The sequence below is a fragment of the Staurois parvus genome, unplaced genomic scaffold (assembly GCF_062004578.1).
Source record: "Staurois parvus isolate SC_StPar_1 unplaced genomic scaffold, SC_StPar_1.0 ptg000353l, whole genome shotgun sequence".
Taxonomy (NCBI): Eukaryota; Metazoa; Chordata; class Amphibia; order Anura; family Ranidae; genus Staurois; species Staurois parvus.
The window spans coordinates 2346306-2369298 of record NW_028318149.1 but is presented as its reverse complement, the minus strand read 5'-3'; the positions used below and the strand labels follow the sequence as shown (position 1 = coordinate 2369298).

Genomic DNA, 22993 nt, shown 5'->3' with positions numbered 1-22993 from the left:
CCCTCCCTTTCCTTCCTTCCCTCCCTTTCCTTCCTTCCCTCCCTTTCCTTCCTTCCCTCCCTTTCCTTCCTTCCCTCCCTTTCCTTCCTTCCCTCCCTTTCCTTCCTTCCCTTCCCTCCCTTTCCTTCCTTACCCCCCTTTCCTTCCTTCCCTCCCTTTCCTTCCTTCCCTTCCCTCCCTTTCCTTCCCTCCCTTTCCTTCCCCTCCCTCCCTCCCCCCCCCTCCTCCCCTCCCTCCCTCCCTCCCTCCCTCCCCCCCTCCCCTCCTCCCCTCCCCCCCTCCCTCCCTCCCTCCCTCCCTCCCTCCCCCCTCCCCTCCCTCCCCTCCTCCCCCCCTCCCTCCCTCCCCTCCCCTCCCCTCCCTCCCTCCCTCCCTCCCCTCCCTTCCCTCCCTCCCCTCCCTCCCTCCCTTCCTTCCCTCCCCTCCCTCCCTTCCTTCCCTCCCCTCCCTCCCTTCCTTCCCCTCCCTCCCTTCCTTCCCTCCCTCCTCCCCTCCTTCCCTCCCTCCTCCCCTCCCTCCCTTCCTTCCCTCCCTCCTCCCCTCCCTCCCTTCCTTCCCTCCCTCCTCCCCTCCCTCCCTCCCTCCCTCCCTCCTCCCCTCCCTCCCTCCCTCCTCCCCTCCCTCCTCCCTCCCCTCCTTCCTCCTCCCTCCCCTCCCTCCCTTCCTTCCTCCCCTCCCTCCCTTCCTTCCTTCCTTCCCTCCCTCCCTTCCTTCCATTCCCTCCCTTCCCTCCCTTCCCTTTCCTCCCCTTTCCTTTCCTCACATCTTTCCTTTCTTCCTTCCTTTCACATAAAAAATGTAACAGTGCCATTTCGGGAGATAATTTACGTGGGCATTTTTAAGGGCGGGGCAGGGTTGTGTGTGGCAACTGGTGGCTTCTAACTCTTAAGTCCTGGCTAGTAGCTCAGGATTTGAAATTTTGAGCCATGCTGTAGATGATCATGGATTTTACAAACCTTCCTAAATTACAATTTCAAGTAAAACTTTTATAAAGTGTATTGGGTATACAGTAATTCAAGCAATAATTGAAAATGAACATACAGATAAAGTTAATAGCAAAAATCCCACAGTCCACTATGTGACTACATGTGAGACTACAAGAGTACCAGTAAGAACAAAAGGTTCTTTGAGAAAAATAAAATAGTTCTTTTGTACAAAACTTTTTTTTACAGCACCTGTATGCATTGCACTCAACTGCAAAGCCCTAATGTGTTCTAATGTGGCCTCTGTAGTACTGTGCATTCAAGTGTATCACTTTTTCTCGAGACTAGATCCTCTCCTCAGAGACACCACTCATCACATCAATCACTCTGATCTCTTTTGATCTCTGATGTCCCTGGTTTCTTTTGATCTTTGCAGTTGTTCCGCTCACAGACTTTCAGAGTGGGTCCACTGGACCCTGCTGGAGACATTGAGAGTACTTCTGGTGCTGGCAGAGCAGAGAGGAGCTTGTAGCTGCACTTGTAGCTCGTATAATGCTGTATTTATGATATACATATATATGTATATAGTATGTGTGTGTAATTCTATTACATACGCTTTTCTACACACGAAAAGCTATCACTTTGTCAGAGCCTATTTTAACCACTTTCTGTCCGGCTGTTGTAAATAAATGGTCAGATGGCACCCTATTGTGGGTGGATGTACCTATACATCCTTGTGTTGACCTTTGTGAGTGCACAAAGCCACTACTCCCACTTTTAGTAGACAGCAGAAAGACAGTCACAGGGATCCCAATGTAAACTGTGTATTACTGTTTTAAAGTGCCCCATATCATCATTAATTGTGAGATTGTTTGGGAGGTATAAAATGCAACTAACCATCAATGTTCAGGGATTATTTTGGGACTTTAAAGTGCCCTCTGGCCGCCAGTGATGGGGGATTAAAGTGTTTCTGGTTTATCCATGACATCTAGCCCTTGCACACTAATAACAGAAGACTCTCACTTGGCTTCAGTGAGCAATGTTTAAGGCTAAGCACACCTTAATTTATTTTCTAACCACCCCAATATCAGTGGGTTTTACCATCTGCCCAATTCCACTCCAAACAACTTCAGCGCAGCATCCTGCCTGTGTGGGAATAACAGTTGCAGTCTCTAGACCAGGCGTCTTCAAACTATGGCCCTCCAGGTATTGAGGAACTGCAAGTCCCATAAGGCCTTGCAAGACTCCCAGAGGCAGAGGTATGATGGGACTTGTAGTACTTCAACAGCTGGAGTTCCATAGTTTGGAGAACCCTGCTCTAGACCATCCCATGCGTTTGCCACCCTCATTCTGCCTCTTCCTGACTTGATGGATTTCTGTTTTAGCATTGGGGTAATTGAAGTAATTTTTTCCACTAACGTGGGAGATTTTCACAATGGATGCCAATGTGTTGGGTTGGGGGGAGTGCTCAGGATGTTGACGGTTCAGGGGATGTGGCTGGTGGAGGAATCCAAATTTCCCATAAACGTTTTGGAGCGCAGAGCCATCCAACTCTCCCTTCAGCACTAAATGTCTCAACTTCAGGGCTTGTGACATAGGTACAGTCAGAGAACGCCATAGCCAAACTCAAGGTAACACCAGAAGTTGAGTAGCCATAAAGAAAGCAGAATTGATTCTGACCTGGGAGGAGCATCATGTTGTGGCCCTGACTAAAGTACACATTCGAGGCCTCGGAAGATTGGCAGGCCAACTTCCTCAGCTATCATTGTCTTCATCGAGGACAGTGGTGCTTTCAACCAGAGGTGTTTCAGTAACTTTGTCGCAGGTTGGGGACATCAGGTATGAACAAACTGGAGAAGAGTAGCCAGGTCCCAGGATCCTCGAGTTCAAGCAGTAGATGCTCTGGTGACTTCATGGGATTTATTTTTGCTTGATTTATACTTTTCTACCACTAAAGCTTCTTCCACAACTGCTCTGCAGGATCAAATCAGAGGGAATTCCAGTGATTTTTGTGCCACTGAACTGGACCAGGAAGACATGCTACTCTGACATTCTCTGACTTCTGACAGACCCCTTTTGGTCTTTTTCGGATCACATGGACCTTTTGTCTCAGGGCCCAGTCTACTATCCTGCTTCTTGGTTGCTGCTTCTTTAGACTTGGCTATCCTCTTCCAATCTCCTTTGGCCTCTCAATCCCTGGTAAAAGCTTTTGTACAAGTGGTTGCTTATATAGCTCCTCCTAGACGCTCTCCAGTGACTCCATGGGATCTTGGTCTAGTACTGTCAGCCCTTTAAAAGCCTCCATTTGAACTTATTCAGGCTATTCTTTTGGCTGACCTTACTCATAAGGTGTTTTTTTCTTGTCAATATCACTTCCACTAGGTGAGTATCAGATGGTGACATCATTTTGTAAGGAGCCCTTCCTGGTATTGCACAAGGATAAACTTGTCTTGAGACATAAGGCTTCTTTTTTGCCCCAAGTGGTCCCCTCCTTTCACCTTATCCAGGATGTTGTCTTATCACCTTTTTGTCCAGATCCTAAGCACCCAGAAAATATCTTTCTTCACTGCTTGAAAATGGTTCCTGCTGTGTGTATTTACCCTCTCACAGAGTGCATGCTGATTCTTATTCCAACATAGCTAGTTGCATTCGACAGGTCATTCTTCAAACCTATTTCCCAACAGGAAAAGGTTCCTCCCTTTCCTGTTAAGTCTCACTTCACTAGGTCTGTGTGAGTTTCTTGTGCCTTTCAGCATTAACCATCTGTTTTGCATATTTGTAAAGCCACCAGCTGCTCCCCTGTTTAAACTTTGCAGAATTTTACCAAGTGGACATTCAAGCCTCTGTTGATGCTATCTTCAGCTGTAGGGTGCTACAAGCAGCTGTGTAGTTAGGTTCTTATACCTTTTTCTTATACCTCTTATACCTGTTTTGTTTTCTCTGTTGCCCATTTCTATTTTTATGTATTGCATTTTGACATCCTAGTCATCTGCCGTTAAGTCTGTTCCCTGTACTGCATGATCAAGAAAAAATGATTTTTGACTTGAAGCAGAACTACACTGCATCTAACCACCACAAACCAAAAATGCTATTTTATATTTGAAGAAAACTCGCCCATCCATCCATGTCTGCATTTTTTATTTTGCTGAGAAATCACTTTAAAAAACCCTTTAGCAATTCTGGCTGTGGCTAAGGGCAAATGATTCATGTAGCATTTACTTCCTGGAATCCATCTACTCTTAGCTCAGGCATGCGGACAGAAGGGTGTGCTTAGCTGAGCAAACCTCTCCTGAAGACTTCTGTCAATGTTTGGGGCTATGTACCGCACCCACATGCCTGTCAAATTAGGACCTGTGGCTGTGCTTGTACAGCAGCTGCATTCCCAAAGAGTAAAATAAGCTGGCTGAATGCAGGCAGCTGTAGCTGCATAAACAAAACTCTCTTCACACTGTACAGGCCACAGCGCCTGTGTGAATGAGCCCCAAGACCCAATTCACACACAGAGGGCATATCTAATCCCAAGAGTTACAGGTGTTTGTGTACAGCCACGGACAGCAGCCTGTATGAATCAATGGCAGGCTGACAGATAATGGGGCTCCCATATCTTAGATGCAAGCTGGGACGCAATTTGTACAGGCCGATTTCCACTGCTGTGCGCAAACACCTTTGACTCCTGGGAAACACCTAGACTCCTTGAGAAATACGCTTCTTCTTAATGATGTACAGCCTTTTTTGTGAACGAGGCTTAAAGCACAACACAAATCTTTATTTCTGTGCATTGTAACATATTGCATTAAAATAAAATGTATGCCTGCATAATTTTATCACGACATACACCAATGCAGTGCATACCTAGCACTGCGATTGGGTGTTAGCAAAATACATCGGTGACAGACAACCTCCAGATTGTTTTACAGTTTTGCGTATCTTAATAAACAAATATTTGTAAATTCTAGGTTTTAACTCTAAACTTTAATAATTTTAGTGTATTTGTAGCAAAAATTGTAAAATTTGCACAACTATCTCTGGACCTAAAAAATCAATAGCCCATTTTCTTTGTTCTACCAGTCATTTGCTTTCGGTTTGCAAACTCTGAAAGCTGTAAGGGACAAAATAAAAAACAATGGAAACATTGCAAAAATGGTCTGGCCACCTGAGTTTAATAGATAGCAGGGCCTGGCAGTGAAAGAGTTCAGGCCTAAATTTAGTCAAAACATTAAAAGAAAAAAAACAGCACATTGATAGACTATCATAGATTTATTGACATTGTATTTTTGTTGGTTGTTTGGTTGTTCTGCTTATCTTACTGTCTATCTCATTCATGTACTCAAATTTTCTTTTTCTATGATTCTGTTTTATAATACATTTTTTACATACGTGCCTTTTTCCTGATGTATGCTATACCTCATGAAGTGGTGCTGTTTTTGTTGTCTATCTCTCAATAAAAACGTGTGTAAACAAAAAACCAGCACAGGGGTTGGTACTTACAGTCAATACAAAGTGCCCCTTGTGCTGATGGTTGACGATTTCGTTGAAATCTTTCCTCTAAATTCAAGGAGTGTTGATCTTTGGGGTCCCCAGCAACTCTCACTGGTTTTTCCCTCAGACCTCCACCCATTACAGGATACAGTAGTAATGTGGAAGTCACACACTGGTTGGTATTGCTTGCTCTTGTTTAATTTATTATCTACCAGAACACCCAGATCTTTTTTTATTTACTCGACCCAGATTTACTCCTATAGATTGTATGATACATATAATTAGCCTCCAAGTGTACTCTCTCAATGTGGATGCATTTCCAAAAAAACAAGTAAGATTGATTGCATTAGCAGCAAAACAAAAAAAAGGATAGTATGTAGGATACAATATTGACTAACTGAATTTGTTGGTTCATCTGGATTAAAGTGGAATTGCAGTCAAATGCTAACCAGTGCTAACATATTCCCACCCCCATTCTAAAGCTTTTCTATCTAACCCGGAAAAGAAAAAAATTTGCTAAACTTAACCTATTATGAAGCCGCTCTGGTCTGGTCCCAGACTGAGCTGACAGTGGCGGCTTCTGTGTGCAGGAAAGGCAGCCGACAACCGATGCCCCATAGTATGTTTTTGGGTGATGTCATCTCAGGCATTTTCCACCCATTGTCGGCTTTCTCTCCTGCATAGAAGCTGCCACTGGAGGCAGGACCAGACCAGTTTCAGAATAAGTAAGTAAGAGATCTTTTCTTTACAGGGTTAGAAGGAATATCTTTAGAATGGGGGTGGGAGTAGGTTTAGCATTGGTTAGCTTTTTGACTGGAATTCCACTTTAATGTTGATGTGTTTTGTTTAACCACTGACAAACTACTGTCATCCGATGTTAAAGGAAACTGTTCCTAAGAGACACATTGTGGCTGTTGTTGCTGACTATTAATTCTGCAAATGCAATATAACATTGCCTGGTTGTTCTGCTTACACACTCACTTCTAACTTTCCTGCTCTGCATACTTGGTTCAGGTCAGTGACTATAATGATGTGGAACCTAGAGGGTCAGCATAAAATCTGGGAAACTAGCATTTTCTGAAGGTCAGAAAGTGTCAGACTCCATATTACTACCAGAAAAGGTTTACTTTTAATATCTTATATTAGTTTGTATCTATGCAGAGCATTTTGTAAGTGGTACAGTAGCATAAATTGTGTCAGAGATTTGCTGACATCTTTTGCTAATATTTACTTGGATATAGTATTTACTCTTTTTGAAGCCTAACATCTCGTAGAGTATACACAGCACATGAATAAATGGACACCTGATGGTGAGATTGTCCATGTCTAGAGCTGTCAATCCTTCCCTTTTGACACAGTGGTCCATGATACAGCCGTGGCCAAAAGTTTTGCAAAACACAGATTTACTCTCTTTAACACAGGTGTCAGGTGTTGACGAGGACAAGGCTGGAGATCACTGTCATGCTGAGTTAGAATAACAGACTGAAAGCTTTAAAAGGAGGGTGGTGCTTGAAATCATTGTTCTTTCTCTGTTAACCATGGTTACCGGCAAGGAAACACATGCAGTCATCACTGCTTTCCACAAAAAGGTATTCATAGACAAGGGTATTGCTGCTACTAAGATTGCACCTAAATCAAGGATTTATTGGATCATCAAGAACTTTAAGAAGAGAGGTTCAATCAGAGGTGTATTTACCACAAGGCAAACCAGGCATTTGCCTAGGGTGGCATTTTTCAGGGGGGGCAGCACTTCCCCTTGGAAGAGGGGATGGAAGAAGAGATACAAGCGGTATGGGGACCTGGTGGGTTCCAAGAGAGACTGCGAGATTCATGAGGGTGTATGCACTACCCCATTCTTGTTCCCGTGGATATCTGGAGCTGTGAAGGCTAGTGTCTTTCTCTGTCTCGCCATGGCAGATGGTGGCCTGTGTATGGGGGGTAGTGGTAGTGCAAGGCTTTCTTGGGAGGGGGGGCAGGGGTGTTGTTGGTCAATGTCAAGTTATCTCTGGGGGGAGAGGGGCAAATTTTGTGTTGCCTAGGGCAGCACAAAACCTAAATACACCACTGGGTTCAATTCTCAAGAAGGCTTCAGGGTGCCCAAGAAAGTCCAGGAAGCACCAGGACCGTCTCCTAAAGTTGATTCAGCTGCGGGAATGGAGCACCACTAGTGCAGAGCTTGCTCAAGAATGGCAACAGGCAGGTGTGAGTGCATCTGCACCCACAATGAGGCAAAGACTTTTCAAGGATGGCCTGGTGTCAAGAAGGGCAGCAAAGAAGCCATTTCTCTCCAGGAAAAACATCAGGGACAGACTGATATTCTGCAAAAGGTACAGGGATTGGACTGCTGAGGACCGGGGTAAAGTAATTTTCTCTGAATACCCTTTCCCATTGTTTGGGGCATCCGGAAAAAAACTTGTCCGGAGAAGAAAAGGTGAGCGCTACCATCAGTCCTGTGTCATACCAACGTTACTGAGACATGTGTGGGGTTGCTTCTCAGCCAAGGGAGTGGGCTCACTCACAATTTTGCCTAAGAACATAGCCATGAATAAAGAATGGTCCAGAAACATCCTCCAAAAGCAACTTTTCCCAACTATCCAAGAACAGTTTGGTGAAGAACAATGTCTTTTCCTGCATGATGGAGCACCTTGCCCTAAGGCAAAAGTGATAACTAAGTGGCTTGGGGAACAAAACATCGAAAGTTTGGGTCCATGGCCATAAAACTCCATAAACCCTTATCCCATTGAGGCGGATGAACAAAAAACCTCCAACAAATTCTGACAAACTCCAAGCATTGATTATGCAAGAATGGGCTGCCATCAGTCAGGATGTGGTCCAAAAGTTGACTAACAGCATGCCAGGCGGATTACAGAGGTCTTGAAAAAGAAGGGTCAACACTGCAAATATTGACTCTTTGCATAAACTTAATGTAATTGTCAATAAAATCCTTTGACACTTATGTTACTATGGTATACTGAAGTATAATTACAAGCATTTCATCAGACAAAAAGATCTAAAGACACCGAAGCAGCAGACTTTGTGAAAACTAATATTTGTGTAATTTTCAAAACTTTTGGCCACGGTGTTGATTTGAGAGTAAATCATTAGGCAGTTGCTTATAGTTTATGTAAACCCTAGCAATGAACTTATCTTTTGGTCTGTTAAATATACAATTGAAAGGATTTTGATATATCTGTCTTATAAGTGCAAAAACTTCAGAAACGTGTAACATTCAGAGCTATTCTGTGTCCTCTCCACGTTATCTGAAAGAGCCCTTCTTGTTCTTATTTTGGTCTTACAAAGAATTTGCTTTTATATTGTGGTGATCTGAGAGTAGGAGTGGTTAAGTAGTTTAGCAAAAGATACTGGGCAGGACTGGCAACACTCAGTACAAAAAAAGTTGGGTGTTGTCTGACAGGTCAAATATTATCTTTCTGTACTTGCAATCGCAGGTCCTCTGATGTCATTACGTTCAATGCAGAGCCCATAACCCTGCATTGGAAGTGAGATGCCAAGGGACAGTTGACTGCCAGGAAACAGGGATCAGGTAAGTAAAACTGCTGTTTTCTGTCCTCTAAACAAGAACAAGCATTTAACCCTTTCAGCGCAGAGGCAATTCCACTGCTAGGGAGCAATTTGACCTTTTTTGGAGATGGACTCTTCTTTGTAGAAGCCAGCTCCACAAAGAGTGGTATTACAGTTCTGAAACAACATCAAGGATTGTAATCATGCACTAGTTTCTTAATTCTCTAGTTACAATCTCACCCCTACCAAAGAACTGTAATAAAGATGCAGATGGATTTTTGAGTTATTTATTCTACTTTATGGAAATGCATCAGGGGAGCGTGGTATTTCATTTGATTTTGTAATGGCAACAGCAATTATATGAAACTGAGTATTCTACTGGGGGTATTTAGCAGGTGTGCTATTTTAATTTGCCGCCAACCATATAAAAATGGATAAACATTTAGACGAAGTTGGCCTTAAGCATATTCACCTTCACAGTAGAGGACTGGAATAAATTTTGGCAAAGAGGGCCCTGCGTGAAGCGTCTTCCCCTCTGCATAAATGTAAATGTGTATGCTCGTGCTCTGCTATACCAGTGTATTACCCAATTACTGAAGTGTGCTCACGCACTACTATAAGAAAATACTGAAACTTAAAAATGGTGCTCTGTCCCTTTAACCACTTGAAGACCGCCCTATAGCATTTTACTGCTACAGGGCAGCCCTCCTGTGCAAAATCGTGCAAAATCACACATATATATGTGTGTGTGATTTCGCACTTCCGCCATAGGGGGCACGCGTGCGCCGCCTCCGGCTCGTTTCTGCTATGAACACTCATAGCAGAAGCCGATCTATGAGTGCCAGTAAATGTATGTTCACTGGCACCTGCCGTCCGTCAGGTAGGTGAAAGAACAGAGCTCTGGCTGTTAAGTGCAGTACAGTGATCAGTGCATATTTTTAGCACTGATCACAGTATTAGTATCATTGGTTCCCACAAAGTGTCAGTGTAACAATATCCACCACACTATCGCTATAAGTCCCTGATCGTGCCATTACTAGTATAAAAAAAAAAAAATTAAAAAAATTCCAGTATATGTCCCATAGTTTGTAGATGCTATAACTCTTGTGTAAACTAATCAATATACACTGCAGCTGTAATTGCAGTGAAAGGTGGTTCTACAAAGTATTGACTTGAGGGGGGGGGGGGAGGCTGAATACAAATGCATGCCACACTTTTCAGATAATTATTTGTAAAAAATTCTGAAAACCATTTATCGTTTTCCACTTCACAGTTTTTGCCACTTTGTGTTGGTCTATTACATAAAATCCCACTAAAATACATTTACGTTTTTGGTTGTAACATGACAAAATGTGGAAAATTTCAAGGGGTATGAATACTTTTTCAAGGCACTGTAAAGCAATATTTTACACAAGCAACCAGACCAGATACTTTCGGGAATAACTTTCTCATAACCTTGAGAATAGAGAACTACAAAGTCATAGAGCACAGGAGCGGGGGTAAGTGTGTGTGGAGGGGGGGGGGGGTGTAGAGGAGGATTTCACCTAGTAAAAGAGACTTCAGCTGACTTTAAGCTTAAGTTATGTTTCTTGTGCTGATTTTTCTGGGGGGGTTATTTTGGATGCACTTAGACTTTAATTCCAGAGTTCACTGCCATGGGATACTGCCATGCTTTTAGAGACTGCTGTAGTGTGAGATTCCCATACGCCATAAATGTATTACCATGTCACACTGTCATATGTCCAAGTACACCCCAGACCTCATTTGCAGATATTTGTTCCAATCTACCCCCTCTATTATCTATGATGTTATCTGGGCTTGGGACTGAACTGGTAATGGCTTTTCTTGTAAAAACTATATGTAATCATTGGTGCAATACAGCTTTGGCCAGGAGTAACATTGTACCATATAAGCACTGTGCAACCTACAGCTTGTATTAACAAAGAATGAGAAGACTCTTCCCAGAGCATTTCCCCCTTGCCACCCCACTCATTCCCTATTCTTCGCCGCCCTCTCCTATTGCATTTCCCATTAACTGGTTTTATTTCACATAACCAGTATCGGCTTCTCTTAACACTTTTCTCTTATACAAATCCAGCTTTCAAACTCCTGTTCCCTTCTCTTTTCTTCCTCTCTCCCCTTGCTTTTAGAATGAATGTAAAAATTTTGAAAGGAACCAGGATTAGAAGCAATCTTTCAGAGTCTACTCACAGAACACATGGTAATTCTAGACATTAAGTATGCATCAGTAATTGTACTGTTAAAAACAAAAGCTCAATAACATCACTTCTTTTCCAAAAACTCGCCCTCCTGTGTTTTGTAGAGTGCATATTATGCATACAGATAAACTGACCAGTGTTCTTGATTTTTATACTTATAATGCCAGCACTTTCCTAAGTAACGGAAATTTGGTTAATGCTTGTTGACACTACCCCCCTCTCCCTACTACATTCTCATATGATTGTTTCTACTTCAACTATACACCTGGTCTTAAGAATAATGTTGATGGATCCACATTTCATTATCTGAGTATTGTAGTTTGCAGCCAGTTAATCATTTATTTTAGCTCTCTCTTACATGTTTTGAGGTCCACTACATCAAGTTTTTTCCTTCTTACTCAGGACTCTGGCTATATACTATCCTTGAAATTTTGCTTTTCAGTTCTTAGAAAAGCTTCTTTTTGTAAGCCCTTTGTTTCCTTTCTGATAATTTCACAAATATGGGCAACTTCAGTATTCCTATTAACCCTTTTGTGACCAGAGGTTATTGATGCCTAGATGCCAAGGCCAAATTCAGCAGTACTTGACTTTTGTGCTTTTTTAGAAAAAATGTTTTTATTTTGTACAGTATTTTAATAAAAACATGCTCTGTTTTTATTATAGGCAGCAAATGTGCAAAAAAGTAGAAATGTCATCCATTTTTTGGATTAATATTTTAATATGTAATTGTATCTTGACAACCTGCAGACTTCAGTGACATCTGCAGTGCCATTTACAGGCTAGTGGATTATTTTGTCAGCGAAGCATCCAACCTATAAATATAATCGCAGCGCTATATATAATATATAGTTTCATGGGTAGCCATGGAACTCTAGGTTTGAAGTAAATACCCAGGTTTTTAACCACAGAGAAATTCATATAAATCCAAAACTGATTTAGAGCCACTCACGGGTCTTGCAGAGAAGGAAGATCAAAACAGCAGTGTTTTTATTTTCAAAGTTTTGAGACATCTTGAGAAAGATGGACTGAGCTTCATTGATAAGTTGACAATAAAAACACTGCTGATTTTGATCTTCCTCTTCTGCAAGACCTGTGAGTTTTGGATCTATATATATACAGTAAAGGAAATAAGTATTTTATCCCCTGCTGATTTTGAATGTTTGCCCACTCACAAAAAAATGATCAGTCTAAAAATCGAATGGTAGGTGTATTGTAACACTGAGAGACAGAATAGCAACATAAAATTCAAAAGAAATGCATGTCTAACAAATTATGCACTGATTTGCATGTTCATGAGGGAAATAAGTATTTGATCCCCTATCATTCAGCAGGATTTCTGGCTACCAGGTGTCTTTCATACAGGTAACAAACTGAGATTAGAAGCAGTCACTTACAGGGAGTGCTGCTAATCTCATTGTGTTACCTGTATAAAAGACAATGTCCACAAGAGCAAAAAAAACAGATTCCAAACTCTCCACCATGGCAAAGACCTGTCCACAGATGTTAGGGACAAGATTATAGAACTACACAAGGCTAGACTGGGCTACCAAACTATCGCCAAGCAGCTAGGTGAGAAGATGACAACAGTTGGTGCAATCATTTGCAAATGGAAGAAACACAAAACAACTGTCTGTCTCCCTAGGTCCTGCAAGATATCACCTTGTGAAGTGTCAATGATAATGAGAACAGTGAGGAATCATCCCAGAACTACACGTGAGGCTGTTGTCAATGATCTCCAGGCAGCTGGGACCACAGTCACCAAGAAAACAATTGGTAACACACTACGCCGACAAGGATTGAAATCCTGTAGTGCCCGCAAGGTCCCTCTGCTCAAGAAAGCACATGTCCAGGCCCGTCTGAAGTTTTCCAGTGAACATCTGAATGATGCAGAGGAGGACTTTTTGAAAGTGTTGTGGTCAGAGGAGACCAAAATCAAGCTCTCTGACATCAACTCAACTCGCCGTGTTTGGAGGAGGAGGAATGCTGCTTATGACCCCAAGAACACCATCCCATCTGTCAAACATGGTGGTGGAAACATTCTGCTTTGGTGGTGTTTTTCTGCTAAGGGGACAGGACAACTGCACCGCATCAAAAGGATGATGGGCGGGGGGGGCAATATACCATCAAATCTTGGGTGAGAACCTTCGTCCCTCAGGCAGGGCATTGAAAATGGGTCGTGGATGGGCAACAAAGGAGTGGCTCAAGAAGAAGCACATTAAGGTCCTGGAGTGGCCTAGCCAGTCTCCAGACCTTAATCCAATTGAAAATCTGTGGAGGGAGCTGAACGTTCGAGTTGCCAAATATCAGCCACCAAACCTTAATGACTTGGAGTGGATCTGCCAAGAGGAGTGGGCCAGAATCCCTCCTGAGATGTGTGCAAACCTGGTGGCCAACTACTGGAAACGTCTGACCTCTGTGTTTTGTTGCTATTCTGTCTCTCAGTGTTACAATACACCTACCATTCGATTTTTAGACTGATCATTTCTTTGTGAGTGGGCAAACATTCAAAATCAGCAGGGGAACAAATACTTATTTCCTTCACTATATGTACAGTGGGGCAAAAAAGTATTTAGTTAGCCACCAATTGTGCAAGTTCTCCCACTTAAAAAGATGAGAGAGGCCTGTAATTGGCCTCATAGGTATACCTCAACTATGAGAGACAAAATGAGAAAAAAAATCCAGACAATCACATTGGCTGATTTGGAAAGAATTTATTTGCAAATTATGGTGGAAAATAAGTATTTGGTCACCTACAAACAAGCAAGATTTCTGGCTCTCACATACCTGTACCTTCTTCTGTAAGGGGCTCCTCTGTCCTGCACTCATTGCCTGTATCAATGGCACCTGTTTGAACTTGTTATCAGTATAAAAGACACCTGTCCACAACCTCAAACAGTCACACTCCAAACTCCACTGTGGTGAAGACTAAAGAGCTGTCAAAGGACACCAGAAACAAAATTGTAGACCTGCACCAGGCTGGGAAGACTGAATCTGCAATAGGCAAGCAGCTTGGTGTGAACAAATCAACTGTGGGAGCAATAATTAGAAAATGGAAGACATACAAGACCACTGATAATTTCCCTCGATCTGGGGCTCCACGCAAGATCTCACCCCGTGGGGTCAAAATGATCACAAGAACGGTGAGCAAAAATCCCAGGACAACACGGGGGGACCTAGTGAATGACCTGCAGAGAACTGGGACCAACGTAACAAAGGCTACCATCAGTAACACACTACGCCGCCAGGGACTCAGATCCTGCAGTGCCAGACGTGTCCCCCTGCTTAAGCCAGTACATATCCGGGCCCGTCTGAAGTTTGCTAGAGAGCATTTGGATGATCCAGAAAAGGATTGGGAGAATGTCATATGGTCAGATGAAACCAAAATAGAACTGTTTGGTAGAAACACAACTCGTCGTGTTTGGAGGAGAGAGAATGCTGAGTTGCATCCAAAGAACACCATACCTACTGTGAAGCATGGGGGTGGCAACATCATGCTTTGGGGCTGTTTCTCCACAAAGGGACCAGGACGACTGATCCATGTACAGGACAGAATGAATGGGGCCATGTATCGTGAGATTTTGAGTGCAAACCTCCTTCCATCAGCAAGGGCATTGAAGATGAAACGTGGCTGGGTCTTCCAACATGACAATAATCCCAAACATACCGCCCGGGCAACGAAGGAGTGGCTTTGTAAGAAGCATTTCAAGGTCCTGGAGTGGCCTAGCCAGTCTCCAGATCTCAACCCCATAGAAAACCTTTGGAGGGAGTTGAAAGTCCGTGTTGCCCAGCGACAGCCCCAAAACATCACTGCTCTAGAGGAGATCTGCATGGAGGAATGGGCCAACATACCAGCAACAGTGTGTGCCAACCTTGTGAAGACATACAGGAAATGTTTGACCTCTGTCATTGCCAACAAAGGATACATAACAAAGTATTCAGATGAACTTTTGATATTGACCAAATACTTATTTTCCACCATAATTTGCAAATAAATTCTTTCCAAATCAGCCAATGTGATTGTCTGGATTTTTTTTCTCAATTTGTCTCTCATAGTTGAGGTCTACCTATGATGCCAATTACGGGCCTCTCTCATCTTTTTAAGTGGGAGAATTTGCACAATTGGTGGCTGATTAAATACTTTTTTGCCCCACTGTATGTGTATATATATGTGTGTGTGTGTGTGCGTGTGTATAGAGAGAGAGACCTATATATCTCAAAAAAAATTAAAGGAACACAGGTCTCAATGGGGAAAAATATTGTGCATGATATCTATACTGATATGGACTGCGTAATGTGTCAGGAACGTAAGGATGCCCCATTGTTTGATGGAAATATAAATTATCAACCTATAGAGGACTGTATTTAAAGACGCCCCGAAAATCAAAGTGAAAAAATGATGCAGCAGGCTAGTCCATTCTGCTGAAATTTCATTGCAGCAACTCAAAATGGTACTCAGTAGTTTGTATGGCCCCCACGTGCTTGTATACATGCCTGACAACGTCGAAGCATGCTCCTAATGAGATGAAGGATGGTGTCCTGGGGTGTTTCCTCCCAGATCTGGACCAGGGCATCACTTAGCTCCTGGACAGTCTGAGGTGCCACCTGGTGGCGTTGGATGGACTGAAACATGATATCCCAGAGGTGTTCTGTTGGATTTAGGTTAGGCGAGCGTGGGGGATATTCAGTGGTATCAGTTCCTTCATCCTCCAGGAACTGCCTGCATGATCTCGCCACATGGGGCATTGTCGTGCACTAGGATGGAACCCAGGACCCACTGCACCAGCATATAAGGTTTGACAGTGGGTCCAAGGATTTCATCCCAATACCTAATGGCAGTCAAGGTGCCATTGTCTAGCCTGTAGAGGTCTGTGCATCCCTCCATGGATATGCCTTCCCAGACGATCACTGACCCACCACCAAAACAATCATGCTGAACGATGTTACAGGCAGCATAATATTCTCCATGGCTTCTCCAGACCCTTTCATGTCTGTCACATGTGTTCGGGGTGAACCTGCTCTCATCTGTGAAATGCACAGGGCACCAGTGGTGGCCCTGCCAATTCTGGTGTTCAGTGGCAAATGCCAATTGAGCTCTTTGGTGCCTGGCAGTGAGCACAGGGGAGATCAGGCCCTCAGGCCACCCTCATGATGTCTGTTTTTGATTGGTCAGAGACATTCACACCAGTGGCCAGCTGGAGGTCATTTTGTAGGGCTCTGGCAGTGCTCATCTTGTTCCTCCTTGCACAAAGGAGCAGATACCTGTCCTGTTGATGGGTTAAGGACCTTCTATGGCCCTGTCCAGCTCTCCTAGAGTAACTGTCTGTCTCCTGGAATCTCCTCCATGCTCTTGAGACTGTGCTGGGAGACACCGCCAACCTTCTGGCAATGGCATGTATTGATGTGCCATCCTGGAGGAGTTGGACTGCCTGTGCAACCTCTGTAGGGTCCAGGTATATAAAAATAAATGCGTACACCCCAGCAGATTTATCAGAAAACCTTTACTTTCCTTTCAGAATCAACATTTTATATGGGACACTATACTGCAAAATACTCCCACAAATGCAGGCCATTGATCACAAACAAGGTTTGTTACTTTGTACACAAAAAATATTTTTCCTAACATTAATTCATGACCATGTTGCAAAAATGAATACATCCCAATAAAAGTCTTGCGAGCAAAGCTAAATTTTAGGGTCCTTTCACACAGGTGTTCTGTATGTCCGTTTTTAATTCGTCCATTTACGAATGAAAAATAGACACCCATGTATTTCTATGAACTAGCGGATGTAAGCGAACGATCATCTGTTTACATCCATTAACCACTTGCCCTCCAGAGGATTAACCCCCCTTCCTGACCAGGCCATTTTTTGTGTTTAAGGCGCTACGTTACTTTAACTGACAATTGCGTGGTCATGCAACGCTGCAGCCAAATGACATTTATGTCCTTTTTTTTCCCCACGAATAGAGATTTGTTTCGGTGGTATTTGATCGCCTGTGTTTTTTATTTTTTGCGTCATAAAAAAAAAAAGCGTCAATTTTGAGAAAAAAAAACAATATTTTTGACGTTTTGCTATTAAACATGTCCAGTAAAAAATCTAATTTTGTCATAAATTTAGGCCAAAATGTATTCTGCTACATGTCTTTGCTAAAAAAAAAAAAAAAAATCCCAATACATGTAAATTAATTGGGTTTATAGTTATAGAGTTTACAAATGGCGGTATATATACTGGACTTTTTTTTTTACATTTTTACTAGTAATGGCAGCGATCAGCGACCTATAGCGGTACTGCTGCGGTCATTCTGACACTGGGGGGAACTGACTTGGTGTCACTGACATCCACAGTGACACCAATACAGTGATCAGTGCTAATAAAAAGCACTGACACTGTACTAATGGCACTGGGCAGGAAGGGGTTAACATCTGGGGCGATCAAAGCGTTAACTGTGTGCTGTTTTACATCATGTGCTGTGTTTGTGCTACACTGTAAGCACACTGCTTTGCATGCAAAGCAGTGTGCACGAGCTGACAGGGAGGAGAACTGTTTTGTTTATTACTGTAAATTGAAACCGTTGATTGACAGCTGCAGCCGCAAATGGCGGCGCGGCCCCCTACCTGGAGATGTAAAATCACATGTGTATATATACATGATTTTGCGCACAGCTGCCGGCCTGTAGCAGAATTTCTGCTATGGGGTGGCGCTAAAGCGGTTAATGTCCGCATCCGTTAACATCCATTTTTTTGAATGGAAGAAAAAAAAAAACAGAACGGACAAAAAATGGATGTAAATGGATGTAAACAGACATACAGTTTGTTTTTGCATCCGTTGCATTGGTAAAGGATGTAAAAAACTGATGTAAAAACTGATGATGTGACTGAACTGATGAAAAATCGGAACGCCCATGTGACAACAAAATTCTACTTAACAATAATTCAATTACAAGTGAGTCTAATTATTCATTAAACAGGTGTCCAGCAGACAGTTGACTATGAAAGGGCATTACTTAACAAAGAAAACCTCTTCCCATTTCATGCTGTCAGCAATCTCACCAAATGGAAGAGAAATGTCACAAGGCCTGAGAAAGAAAAATAATTTCTTTACACAAGAAGATCAGTAACGCTTTACTTATCAGTCAGAATACTGTAGCAAAAGTGATACAAAAATTTAACAAAGATAGAACTACAATCATCTCAGAGAGACATAGAGGCCATCCACAGAAGTTAACACCTCGATAGGAGTGTCTTCTGATGAGAAGGGTTGAAGAAAATCGCCATGCAAGTTCACTACAGTTAGCTAAAGAAGTAGAAAGCCAAACTGGGGTGATTGTTTCCCGTGACACAATGTGGTGTACACTGCCAAGGAATGGCATGTCTGGATGTCGTCCATGAAGGAAGCCTCCAGTCATGCACAATAAAGCCCACCTAGAATTTGCCAGGGTCCATGCTGAAAAAGCATGGCAGAATTGCAACAAGCCATTGCACAATTAAAACCAGGCAAAAGCCTGGGACCTGATGGATTTACGACCACATATTACAGATTTTAATCTGTTTAAGCGCTATTGTCATGCACAATAAAGCCCACCTAGAATTTGCCAGGGTCCATGCTGAAAAAGCATGGCAGAATTGCAACAAGCCATTGCACAATTAAAACCAGGCAAAAGCCTGGGACCTGATGGATTTACGACCACATATTACAGATTTTAATCTGTTTAAGCGCTCGGTAGGGTTTCGATGAGAAGCCTGTCGAAGTATCTATTAAGGGATTCAGTGCCACATTAAAATCACCTCCAAGAATCAAGATACCCGCTTGGAATGCTGCTAGCGTTTTGGAGATTTTGCGGAAAAAACTCACTTGCGCTGTATTGGGGCTATAAATGTTTGCTAGAGTAAGCGGTTTGTTGTGTAAGGTGCCTTTAAGAAAGAGGAATCTGCCTTCTGGATCCTCAAGAGATTCGGTAATTACGAGCGGAAGTGTTTTGGCGATCAAAATTGAAACCCCTTTTGCTTTTACCTCCGTGTTAACTGAATGGTACGCTGTGGGATAGTTAGCATTAGCAAACTTGGGGGTGTGGTCAGCACGAAAATGGGTTTCTTGCACGAAAAGCACATCTGCCTGTAGATTTTTTATGTATGTTTGAAGTTGAGAACGTTTCTTCGGTATATTTAAGCCTCTTGCATTAAGAGATGCTACCGTGAGTGTATGAAGAGTTTGTGCAGGTGTGCGTGCAGCGGGCATTTTGTTTGAAGAGGAGAAAGAAGAAAAAAAAAAAAAACCCTTTTTTCCCTTTTTTATTTTTTTTTGGGGGGGGGGAGGTTGGGAGAAGGATCGAGGTAGAGAAAAGAGATAGAAATGAAAGACAGGAAAGAAGAAAGGTGCAGAGAGAATCAGAGCACAGTGGATGTGAGAAGCAGTAGATATTCACCTCAGAAATCAAAAGATATGATTATGTGTAATTCCAATACTTCTCTAGTGAAATAGACTCCTGGAACAGAGTAGTCCAGCTACGCCGTCCTAAAAAAAAAAGTAGTTTAAAGTGTAGAAAAGGTATTTGGTAGATCGTGTATGTTTGTATAGAAGAGGTCGGAAATGTATCTGACCCAGAGGCGGCTTCCGTGAAGTACCTCAGGGCAGTCCCACCAAAGACATCAAAGGCCCACCCTGTATCAGGTGAATGAAAGTTATGTATAAGGTAACGTCTAACAAAAGACAGCCATGACACAAGGAGATAGGTGGATTTCAGTTAATTGTTAAGGAGAGAGGTTCATGTGGAGGCATGAGGGAAAAAGTGTGGACTAAGACATATAAGGTGTGCTAGGTAAACGACCGTGAAAGTTTGTGTGTATGAATCAAGATAGTCTCTCGTGGGTGTAGAGGGGATATGGTCTGAGGGTCATTGTGAATGTGTTTAATCATATGCAATACTGTCTCCTGAAGGCAATAAGGTGTTACTATGACACCAAATGTGGCGTAGTTATATCGTTACAATACTATAATATTCCAAGACACGCATTAGATAATAGTAGAGATTATTCCCAATCCGTACATTAAACCATGGAAATAACAGATGCATAACATTATGACAATCTGAAACAGAGGCCAGGAGCCAACCCTCAAGCTAAACTGAGGTTTTATATTCCTGAAATAAGAGAAATCTTGATCTCAACCAGGACATCGAACGCTGTACTACAGGCCACCACCTTATATGTAAGTTAAACTCCTGCTACTCGCAGACTGAAAAAGTAGTTTGTGGCTGTGGCCAGGCAAGAGCGTAGTCTAACATAAAACAAAAACACTAAGTTAGAAACTAACAACCTCAAAGTACACGGATAGTGTGTATACCATTTCAGTGAAATCTTATTTAGAATACCTGATGCCACATCATGTCTAAAGGCATATAAAGGGTTAGTGTTGTGGAATGAGGTGGAACCTAGATTGCTAGGGTAATTATGCCCACAATTGGGAAAGATGTGAAGGCAGCCAAGCTATAAGAAGGGGGGGTTGGTATGGAATAGATACTGAGAGAAAGGGGAAATGGCAATAGTGCCTTACCCGCAATTGCACACTTGGGAATGCATGACTCTGGATGTGTACGTGTGCGTATGGGGATACATTATAAGCATAACTGCCTATAACATAAAATTTTATAGGTAATCAAGACTGTTGCCGATAAACATAATGGGCGATATATGTGTTTATGCAAGGCATAGATCTGTATCAGCAATATCACCGAACTTTAATGTTACATAAGAACTTACAAATATAAGGCTCATTCCGGAATAGCTCGTGGATTGTAAAACGTATCTGACGGGCAACTCAGGAAGGCCACAGTATACCAAATGACGATAAACATGAGATCACAATCGTATAACGTGCCCAAGCTAGGGAGATCAAATGCTAAGTATGGTTAGATTCAGTGATTCAGACATATGCCCGGGGAGAGCAACAGCCTGCGTCACTGGATCTCAAAACCGTAACACGTTGCTGTTGCAGCCAAGGTCACCAGCATGGCGTGATAGGTCATCATTGACCAATCTTACAAACTTCAAAGTCGGTCAGTTTGGGCAACCGCTCAGTGGGCACCGCTACCCTACAACTTGCAGCAAGCGAGCGCCATTATGGTCTCGGTGTCCACGGTCAGAATCGGTGTACACATACATTAAGCAGAAATTGTGCATGCAGGAGAGGACAGTCTGATGTAACACACATACCCTAGCATTATGTCTCCAGGTGGTTGGGATTCTCTTCACATATGAAATGGAGCCAGGTGCTGGAACAGAAGCAGTAGAAATCATAGCCCCATTGCGGGAAAAGCCGTTAAGTGACTAAACTATAATGCACGGGTGTGGTGAGAAAGGTAAAAAGGAAAAGTGTCAGTCGTGACGTGCATTACGGTGAATAGGAGAGGTTGGAAGATTGTCCCCAATGTTGAGCCTTCGACATGCAGGAGAGGATGAGGTGCGGTGGAATAATCTGCGACGCCTTGTTCCTCCATGATGGCCAGCTGAGTGGGCCTCCATCGGTTCTTCTTCTGTGTCCTGGGGTGGGATTTGGGAGTCTCCAGACCAATTGGGTATATCCACTCTTGGAATGTCAAGGGCCTCGCAAAACGGTGCTACATCCTCCGGGAATCTCAGGAGCGAGGATCTCCCCATGTGTGTTGCTGAGAGGCCAAATGGGAATCTCCTACGGTAGGTAATACCCCTTGAACGTAGGAGGTCCAGTAAAGGACGTAAATCTTTCCTGCGTTGCAAGGTAAGGTGGGATAGATCTTGAAAAAATGTTATATCTGCACCATTATATATCACGGGGTTGCGCTCCCGCGCTCTACGTAATATTTCCTCCTTAAGGCAGAAATCAACTAAGCAACAAATTATATGTCTCGGTGATCAGACTCTCTACCTTTCGGACGCAGCGCCCTATGGAGGCGTTCAAACTCAATAGGAGATTCTTGCGGTCTTTCTAATAGATCATTGAAAATGGTTAAGAGCATTTGGGTGAGTTGACAGGATTCTGTTGCTTCAGGGACACCTCGCACCCTCAAATTATGACGTCGACTTCTGTTGTCCAGGTCTTCGATGTGGCGATCAAGCTCTCTGAGATGCATGGTATGTGTATCTATCCGTGTGCGCATATCATGAATGGCAAGGTCTTGTGAGATAACTTTATCCTCCATCGCTTCAAGCCTTTGGGCTACCGCCTGCATGTCGATATGTAAATCTGCTATTGCAGTAGAGAGGGTTTCTTTAATATCTGATGCAACCGCTTTCAAGTCCTCTATAGTTAGAGGTGATGTATCAGGACAGCAGGCCGTGGGTGGTATGGCTGGTGTCCTGCTTTGCGCAGGAAGCGTGCTGTGGCGTGGGAGAAGCAGGATCGGATACCCCTACGTGCTCTGGTGTCTGGGACCGGAACAACTCCGGAATGCTGCGATTTGTAGGACCATTAGGCCGGTGGGGAGATCTGGAACGTGGAGTAGCTGATTTCCTATCCGCTTTCCACATAGCGGCGGTGTCTCTCCTTGATAGTATCAATTAATCCACCTCCTTGTGTCAGGGCTCCTGCAACTAGGCCATCATATTTTCTGGGCCTGATCCTGGCCCCACAGTAAATATAAACTTGTACAAAAGATCTCTCAGATCGAGTAATTAAAGGCCCCAGTGGAGGTCTCAGGTCACATGTGGAGGTCAGCCGGTTGAGATGCTGGCGTCTGATCCCCCTCCACTGAGTATAACTCAGGTGTCCCCAAGGGGGATGCAGTGGGCCCCTTCTTTGTTCCCCAGTTGCAGGGATGTAGTTGTTGGTGGGCCTGTGGGCCTGATGGCGCCCTGTTTGGGCTTAGTGAGGTCTGTAT

General features: G+C 43.2%; 1 long non-coding RNA gene across 1 annotated transcript in view; it reads left to right on the top strand.

The window, feature by feature from the left end:
- Positions 1–11072: 11072 nt before the first annotated feature.
- LOC149456638 (uncharacterized) overlaps positions 11073–22993 on the top strand; it is a 41172-nt gene continuing 29251 nt past the window's right edge. Inside the window, exon 1 of the long non-coding RNA XR_016313838.1 lies at positions 11073–11145. This is a non-coding gene — a long non-coding RNA (uncharacterized LOC149456638). The remainder of the gene's footprint in view (positions 11146–22993) is intronic.